The 10,546-nt window shown below is 34.6% G+C and overlaps 1 long non-coding RNA gene across 2 annotated transcripts; it reads right to left on the bottom strand.

Annotated features, from left to right (window-relative positions):
• Window positions 1-3,349: 3,349 nt before the first annotated feature.
• Window positions 3,350-6,705, bottom strand: LOC106687071 (uncharacterized). 2 transcript variants are annotated; one of them, XR_001344119.2, is made up of 4 exons: window positions 6,418-6,705; window positions 4,322-4,427; window positions 4,112-4,238; window positions 3,350-3,621 (listed from the first exon to the last, which is right to left on the bottom strand). It is a non-coding gene; the product is annotated as an uncharacterized lncRNA (long non-coding RNA). The 2 variants fall into 2 exon arrangements; XR_001344118.2 differs by lacking the exon at window positions 3,350-3,621 and having other exon boundaries at window positions 4,025-4,238; window positions 6,418-6,691.
• Between the last annotated feature and the right edge of the window lie 3,841 nt (window positions 6,706-10,546).

Raw genomic sequence — 10,546 nt, 5'->3', positions numbered from 1 at the left:
GAATGAGGAAGACTATATCAGAGGTTGTAGGAAGCTGCGAGGTTTGTCTACGCACGGTCGTACTTTGTACTGAGGCATATATCGCGATTTCCTATAACTTCCTGGATCGTCTTCTTCATACTCAACCAAAAATAGCGACGCTTGAGGGATTGTAACGTCTCGCTCACAACGCGATGATTGATTTTTCCTTGGTGGTGAGCTAGAGTGACTTCCTTTTGCCGTTCTTCGTCCCGTACCGTCTCCAACATCATCGTGCAACGGACGAACGTCCTGTCGATCCCTATTTGTTCGAGTCTCCACAGCCGTTTGATTTTTTTCCCATACAACTTCGTTCCCTACATAGAGGTAATGAGTTCTTCCTTCCTTTGATGCGTCTATTAGCACCCGACATATCTGATCTTCCCTCGCACCTGGTTGTGACCATATCGTGTTAATAGAGGTTTGCCCGTACTTAGAGTATTCCACCTTCATAAGGCCTGAAGTTCTATTTTTCCATATTAGCTGCACTTTTTTGTCGTTTATAATCTCATCCATTTCTTCAGTCTCGGACGGTCTATCTCCTGTAGAGCTATCGTCTCCTGACGACGGGGTTCCTTCCTCCCGCGGCTGTTAGAAGTCTCCCCTTTCCATGGTGTCCATTCTTTTACGAATTTTCTGACTTGTCCTTGTTCCTCCTCTACCTCATTTATAATATCTCTAGGGACTGCCATTTGTTGAAGTGCCTCCACTTTGTGGGCATCGGGTTTAACGCCGTCCTTCGAGATGACATGTCCCAGGAAGCCGATCTCCTTCTAACCCAACGACGAATTTTCTCGGGATAACTAGAGTCCGAACTGTCTAATCCTGCTAAATACGGTCTCCAGATGTGCTCTGTGTTCCCTCTCCGATTTACTTAAAACCAATAAATCGTCCATGTACACTTGCCACGTGACATGGACTTGTCTATACCCCTAAGAAATTCGTCCATAAGTCTCTGAAAAGTTATGGGGGCATTCTTCAGTCCAAACGGCATTCGCGTAAACTCGTAGTGGCCACGTTCGATACGTGAATGCCGTTTTTGGTTGGTCTCTTGGATGCATCCTTATTTGATGATACCCAGCCTTGAGATCCAGAGTAATAAATATCGTTGATCCACCCAACCTATCCAGTATATCGTCCAACCGAGGAATAGGGTACCGCTCGTCCACCGTATTCTCGTTTAATTTTCGATAGTCGATGACTACTCTGTACTCTCCTTTTGCTCCCCCATTACTGCTTTCTTTTTCACCGCCCATAAGGGGCTGTTGTAGGGCGAAGTGCTACTGACAATAACGCCTTGTTTCCTTAAATTCTCGATTTCCTCCCGTATATGCTCATGTAAAGCCTGTGGATATCGACGTTCCTTTACATAGGTTACCTTTTCTCGCTTTAACTCAACTTCGTGCACCGTCTCCCCCGTTGCCGACAACACCTCCCCTTCTTTAAAGAAGATATCCTCAAACTCCTGCATGATACCCTGTCTCCAATTTCCTTCACTACTAATTGCCCCCACCCGTACGCTACTATCCTTTCCTAGTCCCTGACACGGAAATGTGTAACCCCCTATTCTAATATCCCTTCGCCCTGCCATATTCTTAACTCTCGCGCCCACTTTACCCAACAAATCATATTCTATAATTGCCTTATATTCCTGAGGCATTTCCTTGACCACATGTACCGTAATCGAATCGGGTACCCCCCACCGACTCAACCCCATACTTGCATCCCCTTCGACGCTACAGGGCCCACCCAGGGTGATTAACTTACACTTACATACCTTCACCTGGGGTGTCTCCTCTCCACCTCTCAGCCTCTCCAACGCTCCACTGCACAAGATGGTTTTTGAACTCCCGGTTTCGATAAGGCACCTCACTCCTCCCACGCAGATGATAGGCAGACCACCACGCTTTCCTCCAACGCTGCAACTCACCAACATGCGGTCGCCTCTCCCCTGATCCGCACCTCAGATTTCCTCCTCTCTTCTTCCTTCCTCTTCCGCTCGCCTCCCTCCTCTTCTTACCTTCTCAAATCCGTTCTCACCTCCCTCCGGCTCTGTTTCCGATTCCTCGGACGTTTCCGTCGATTCTGACGTTTCCGTCGATTCTGACACATTCACCTTTATGGGTTCGCCTTGGTTCGCATTCCTCCGCCTGAATAGATACGGGCAATGCCTTGCCATATGCCCTTCGTTTCCTCACTCATAAAATTTTGTACGAGGGCACTGTGCCACCAAATGTCCAGTTCTGCCGCAACCATGGCCCCTCGATCCTCTCTCCTTACACTAACCTCCCACTTCTTTCCCTTCCCCTATCTCGAAACTCTCTCCTTCTCCACGAGCTTGGTGCAGCTTTCGGTCGACTGTACGAGACCCTTGTCCAACCGGCCTCTTCGATTCCCATCCGAGCTTCCTCTTCCCTCGCGCTGGCGTACATCATCTCCTGCGCGCAGTTCATGAAAGTGCGATCTCTAGGCAGGCCCTCTCGTTTACCTGTCTCCCTGGCGAGTTGTACTTTTAGAATGGTGGACAGGAATTCCATAATGGCTTGCACCTCCGCTACGCTTCTCGTTTCTCTCATCTTCTCCGTTATCTGATTGAAACCTATCCTTTACTAGACTCCACGGCGTGTCCTGATCAGCCTGGATCTGGTTTAGGATGTTCCGTTTTATTCGGCAGATCACTGTCGCTCTTAACGAATTTGCGTCCTCCCCGTCCAACAGATTTTCCCCTTCTTTTGCCGTTATTCGCGCTATCAGATGGTCGCCACCTTTTATAAAATGGTTTAACTCACCTACCTCTCCGGTGAATTTTACTAAGTCCGAGACAGCCTTCCTCAAATCCTGCGCTATCCCGGTACGCACCTTGATCCATTCTAAGGTGGTTGCATTTGCTGCCGTCAAGGTTGAGTTATTGGTTGCCGTTAAGTTATTGGTAGTGGTGGCAGCCCCTGATCCTGTGACTCAACCATTGTAACTGCAGGAGGATTGTCTGGTACTGTTAGAACCACTGCTCTCAGAATATTCTTTTCCATAAGATTTCAGGCTAAGCTAAAACGAGAAAGGCCAAGAAAGAGAGAGAAAAAAATAAAACAATTCCGTTACTGCATTCGTATTACACGGTCTGAACCTCCCGGGTTTCGGCAAGCAATTATGATGAGTCAGAATCAAGACTCACATATTAATATATTAAACCTTTATATTTTTATTGACATACAGCTTTGATATATACATACAGCTTATATATATGTTTTTAGTGATCACCGTATAATATTTTTTTTACTCTCTCAGCGAATTGAAAAATTAAGTCCTGAACAGTTAAAAAAAGAAAAGGACGCACAATATATTTATATTTATTATACTAAAAAAAAATACAATCTCAACAATAGAATACATGTAAATTACAGTTATATAATTTAAGAAACGAGTAGTACAATTGAATGAACAGTTATATAATTTGTAAAACGGGAGAGAGAATGCATATATTTATTATGCATATATAAGTATATAATCTAAGTTTGCTAAGACGTATAAATAATAATGATTATAAACACCTACTCGCTTGAAGAGTGAATAAGATTTCATGACTGTGTCTATATTTACCTGTAACTAAAAATAAATAAACTGATCAATTTGAAAGGTTAATCAATACAAAATACATGTAATATCCTATCCATAAGAGATTCAATTTCTTCAGCACCCTCTTCAAATTCATTACCAATGCAGAAAAAATGATTACCATCAACCTGTTTTCCCCATAATGATATCAACCCCACGCACCCAGGTCATGGAAAAACAAAAAAAAATTGAAAGGTTAAAAAAAACTTTAATAATAGTAAACTATAATGATATAAGCAAGTATGTAAAATTTATTTTCATGCAGAAAATCACATTTGAAAATAAAAAAAATTGTGATTTTTGCTAAAATTACTTTAAAGTATATAGTATATATACTTGAGAATGAAGGATAACATGATAAATTTATATTATATATTTGAAGAAAGGGTATTACTACAGTTTTTATTTAGTTATTTTATTTTTTTATATTTTACAATTGATATATTTTACATAATATTAATATTTTACAGTTGATGCTTACTTCTTGTTTATGATTATTCCTTACTTCTTGTTACGATACGCCAAGCAGCACTGCAGAGCAATCAGTATTTCAAAGTTGTCTCACATCTTCAGATAGAAATTAACAACTGATCACGCTAGTTTTCTTACTGGAATAATTTAATTTATTGTAATAATTATTTGTTATAGCGGAATGATTCTTATTGGTAGTATAGAAAGAAGCCGTGCCTACCTAAGGCCTCTGCAGCAGAAAACAACAAAACAGCAGGTCAATGAATTCGGGCAGCAAAAAGTTGGATGGTAGATACACCTGTGGTAACCCGTCGGAATCATTGCAACTTAACATAAAGTCACACATTCATTAATATTTGAAGGATCTTATTGCAAAATGTTCTCCACTGAACCAAACTTTATGACATGAAAACCCTCTAAATTCAATGAAATGATGTTCTTAAATGAATTTCTTATTTATAATTACATTTATGTGAAATATACACCTAGCTAAAAAACGAAATGTACAATGTACGAAACCGAAAATTATGCTATTTATGCTAGGCATATGCCTGGGGTATCACAGGAGCCTTGGCTTACCCGAAATGCCATTTTATATTATCGATTTTGGACTTGTTTACCTTTTTCTGACGAATTGCTTTAAATATCTTGGTTTAACATGTCACATAAATTTGCAGCAAGTTTTCTTCAAAAATAGGAAGGTCTAATACTCATAGAATTAGTCTGGCAGGGTTCAATGGCGAATGTTTATTAACCTTTAATTTTGTTCATTTGAAAAAATTAACGATTCCTCTTTGTAAGTAGCAATAAACAATGGGTAGGTATGAAGACATTTCATCATTAACTAAAGAAGAATATACACAATTTCTTGTTTCTAAAATTGTTTTAACAATGGTAAAATTTTACTTTTAATAATATTTTATATGAAATATATAGTAAGGGGATGAATTTCGGTGTTTTGATAGGTAATAGAATCAATTTAATCTCAAAGTAGGGTGGTAAGTGAAAGCTATGTGATGCTTGCAACAGATTTTTATTGTTATATGCGCTCAGATATTAAAAAAAAGGTATAAATGCATTAAACTTATTTAATAGATATAAATTTATTACATTTATTCACTTAGTTTAGATATGCTAAAGATGAAGAACGTATAAATTTTCTAATTGGGAAAGATGGTCGGGGGTGCGGTCAACAAGAAGAACATAAATAAACAAAACATTATTTATTCATGCCGACGTTTCGAAGTTAGTTTCAGGTCTTCATCAGGGTTATAAAACAAAAAAAGATAACAAAAATCATACATAGAAACATAAAATTGAAAAGAAATAATATACTAACTAATTTGGAAGTATACAAAATATTGAATTGAATAATACAACATAGTTGATTGATAACCATGGAATTAGACAGCATCAGATTGATAACAATGAAAGATGAAATTATTTAGATTAGAAGTATTTATATAGAGAAAGCTATGTCATGCTTGCAACAGATCTTTTATTATTATATGCGTTTAGTTAGAATATAAATTATATAGGTAAGAAGATATGTATAAGATAAGATATTTATGAGATATACATATGTTCTGACCTATATAATATTATATTTCATCTTTTAATGTTATCAATCTGCTCCTATCTAATTCTATCGTTATCAATTAACTATTTTGTATTATTCAATACAATATTTTGAATAAATTCCAAATTTATTAGTGTACTATTTCTTTTCAAATGATTCTCTGAATGATGGTTGTTATTTCTTTTTGTTCTATAGCCCTGATGAAGACCAGAAACTCAGATCGAAACGTCGGTATGAATAAATGATGTTTTGTTTATTTATGTTCTTTTGCTGACCGCACCAACTCCCATTATTAATCTACTGTGAACTAACTACACCACAGTATAAATTTCCTTTTGTCGTATACAACGGTGAGAATTATTTAGGGTTAAAAAAACTAAAGTTTATGATGATAAGCCTTATTAAAAGCTTAGTTAGATTCGGGAAAAAAGGGAATCAATTTTTCAGCTGAATTTTTTCATCCATTTTCTAATTTAATGCTTTAATTTGATTCGTTCATTATCTTATTTCGTTTGTTTATGAACCAAGTTCATATCATGGCTCAGAATTATTAATTTTATCTAAAAACTGTTTTGAAAATAAGGAATTGTGTTTAGTAAATAGTCTCCAAAAACTATTTTAGTTATAGATAATATATCATCCTATGGACTTTTTGAATAAGCAATATTTTTTGGTTCATGAAATTATTCGTCTAAGGAATATAATATCTGTGAAAGCTATATTTTTAGTATCCTCACCTTCAATTTCTGCCTCAGAGTCATTATGAGAAATGTTCAGCGATGCAATACTTCCGTCAAGAACCAGAAAAAGAAGAATCAGTGAGATGCTCTTCATAGCTATTCACAGAGCTGTGCTCGGCAATGCGAATGTAAACGTCAGGGTGGGCTGTAGAATTCTTTATCTAACGTCGCAATATTTTCATAAGTCTACTTAGATTATATTGGTATTAGTAAGCATTAGTTATAACATTGGTCTATTGTCATTGTATAACAACTGAATAATTTTTTTAAGCATAGATAATTAATTTGACATATATGTTTAAGATCGATAAAACTGGCCATTACTACACCAACATATTTTTTCGTTTACCTACTCTTTCCTTTTTTAAAATAATATTTATCGATAAGTATTAATATAATCTGTCACTAATACAGGGCATTAATTATTAGTGTTCAAATATTAATTTATAAAATCTATACAGAAATATAAAAGAACAGAAAAATAATATAAATGTATTTTTTTATTTATTTTATACCAGATCGGCCTGGTGGGCCTTACATGGTTGAAATAACTACTACATTATATATTTTTTTAACAGTTTATTAGCTACAACACTTACTTGACAAACGCTCTAAACTTCCCATTCACTACAAAAAATTAGTATACACTACAATAATCAGACCAATTTGGACATATGGAATTGAGCTCTGGGACTCGACCAAACCATCAAATTCCTCCCACATCCAATCCTTACAATCCAAAATCTTGATGCTCCTTATTACGTAACAAATACACTCATTCACAAAGACCTTAACATTCCATTCGTTGGAGATTTGACCCAAAACAGATATGCGTCTTTTCAATATAACAAATATAAATATAATAACAAATATAAATATAACAAATAACAAATATAACAAATATAAATATAATAAAGTATACAGGATGTTTCAGGATTGTGTTCAAAGTGAAAATATGAATTAATGATCTCAAAACAAGAAACAAATTTAATTGGGAATGTCCGTTAACGCTTTGTTTAGGAAATATTCACTTTATAATTGTTATGAATTATTTAGATTATAATATATAAATTAATATGTGTTTTAATTACGTAAATTATGAATTATAAACTTAGACATTTATATTCAATGTTGTTTCAAATGATTACCTTGAGCATTACATCTTTCTTAGGCATCGGCAGTTGCCCAGCGGCAATGGGTATGTATAATTGTATCGCCAGTTGCAATTATCCTTCTTCGTAAAGAGTTATGGACATTGACCAGCCTTGGTAAGACTTTTTATTTAATGTAACTACGAACAAAAAATTCCAGTGGCTTAAGATCTGGAGAGCGTGATAGTACAAGAGCCCAAGAGGAGAATAAAGGCAGTTATCTCACCTCCATTTTTGATTACTTTAATGAAAGCAATATATAATAACTAGTCAAAATTGATGAGTCTGCCAAGTATAGGTAGGGGAAGTAAAAAATGGCGTCTGTTTTAAAACGTTAAAAAACTAATTTTTCATTCGGAACTCTATATCTTTAAAATTACCAACAACACTATAAAACCTAAGATATCATTTTAAGAAAAGGAAATTTGCTAAAACGTGAGCCAAATTTATATTGATATGCGAATATTTTAAAAACTACTGCTCCTACAAAAATATGTGTCATAAACTAGTTTATAGTAAGTTAAATTTCCTTTGTTTTGAGTGCTGGCAGACTATGTAAGTCTTATGGTTCCAGACATATATTTTTTCATAAATCTGAACAGCTAGAAATTAACGTTTTGTGAATTTATTTTGTCAAATATCAAAAAAACTACTACTCATACGAAGGTAAAGGTTATAAATTATTTTATGGTAAATTTAACTAGCTTTAATTTAAGTGCTAACTGCTAAGACATCTGTACGTCTTATGGTTTTCGGAAATAAAGTTTTTCATAAATCAAACTTATTGTCTGAACAACTATAAACTAATTTATTTTAGCAAATATCATGAAAACTAATATACGCACGAAGATAAAGGCCATGAATTACTTTATACTACATTAAACTACCTTTAATTTGAGTGCTAAGAGACATCTATACGTCACATAGTTCCTGAGATATAGATTACTCAAAACAAATACACTAACTACTAATCTTTCAGTACATTTTAATGAAATGTTGCTTTTTAAAAAGCTATATCTCGAGAACCATTAAACGTAAATAGCTCTATTAAGAATAATATTTCAGAAAATTTACTCTGCTTTAAATTAAGCCGTCTTATGTTTTCTAGTATTATTTGTAATTTTAAAGATATAGAGCTCCGAATGAAAAATAAATTTTTTTTAACGTTTTTAACAGCCACCATTTTTTATTCCCCCTACCTATACTTGGCAGACTCATAAATTTTGACTAGTAATTATACATAATTTAGTTTCATTAAAGTAATAAAAAATGTGGGTGAAATAACTGGCTTTTTTTCTTCCCGGCTCTTGTACTATGAGAATAACACATATCCAGTGCCACTCAGCCACTGCCGATGAGTAAGAAAAATGTTTTAATGCTCAATTTAATCACTTTAAGCAACATTTTATATGAATCATAATGTTTAAATTTCATTAATATAGTAGATGAAACACATTAATTTATTTATACGATTCTAAATAATTGATAAAAATGAAAATCTTTAGTCGTGAATACCTTCTAAATGGACATACCTTCCAAACAATTTTTTTTCTTGTTTTGAGATCCATATTGAAAATTCATATTTTCATAAATCTGAAACACTCAGTATATCTGTCGTAAAATGGTGAGAAGAGTAAGTTTTTACTCAGGACTCTCTACAAACACTAAACAATAATAATTGGAGAAGTTTGTCGGGGGGGGTGCGGTCAGCAAAGAAGGAACATAAATAAACAAAACCATATTTATTTATTTTATGCCCATGTTTTGACCTGAGTTTCAGGTCTTCATCAGGGCTATAGAACAAAAGAGATAACAACAACATTTAGAGTAACATACAATTGAAAAGGAATAGTATACAAACAAATTTAGAAACAATAATATTTTTTTTTTTGTAATGTGATTTATAAAACTTCTTAAGGCTAAGAGGGGAATATGATTTTCTCTTTTCGTCATAATTGGTAGATATATATAATGGAAAAAGTCAATTCTGTCTATGTAAATTTTTAATTGTAAAAAAAGTTCTACCTCAGTTCATTAAGGCTGCCTTTGATGACCTCCTTCAAAGAGAAAGAAGGACCTGCAGACATAATAGACATATAAGATTGGAATTTTTCGAAGAGGACTCCTGGAAGAGGATGTATTGCAGGTGCTAATTGCTGAGATTGGAACGAGAGGGCGCATGAATATTTATAACCCTTCCAGCGGGTGGCTATGTTCTACCAGTATTCCTTTCAGAAAGCCATTCCTGCCCTCCCTTTCCGATCTTCGGACAAATTATCTGCTTTGTCTTCGTCTAATGATTGTAATTATTTCTTCCTGGACGTCCTTCTTCTTTGGGTGATGGGTTCGTTACTGCTTGACTAGTTTCCTAATGGAGATGGTGTTTATTGCCCCAGGATACGGGAATAGACTCTTCGTCTAACGTTGAAGAAGGCTAAGCTTCTTGTGTTGAAGGCCGTTTCTCAGTCGTCATCTTTCTTTGTTTTATTGAGAACTGACATATGATTTTTTTTTTTTTAACCCAAGGAATTATTATTTAAGTACTTAAATAAATGAGAAACCAAGCTAATATGAATGAAATATTTCAGACATATTTAGCAAAGGCTATATAATTTTTGGAATTGTAACACGAATATAATAAAACTCGTGAAACATTGATTTCTAAAATTATCTACATCTATTTCTTGAATTTCGAAAGTACTATGTAATTTTTTTTTTAATAATTTATTTGTTGATATTTACTACTGTATACATATTTACACATCAAGTAAAAAATGATTTTATAACACGATAAAAACATGTGGAGAATCTACCCATTGATAGAACTCTAAAAACATTTCTAAAGGGGAAGATCTCGAGGCCATCTTCTTTTACTATGTAATTAAATTAAAATATATTAATATTAAAATTAACAGTTAGTTGTTGTTGTTGTTGTCTGGGGCTTAAGGGCGCAAAACCCTGAGGTCATCAACGCC

This window comes from Halyomorpha halys, unplaced genomic scaffold (genome assembly GCF_000696795.3).
Source record: "Halyomorpha halys isolate HHAL.00 unplaced genomic scaffold, Hhal_1.1 Scaffold912.1, whole genome shotgun sequence".
NCBI lineage: Eukaryota > Metazoa > Arthropoda > Insecta > Hemiptera > Pentatomidae > Halyomorpha > Halyomorpha halys.
The sequence above is the reverse complement of the archived record's forward strand: the minus strand, read 5'-3'. Positions and strand labels throughout refer to the sequence as shown.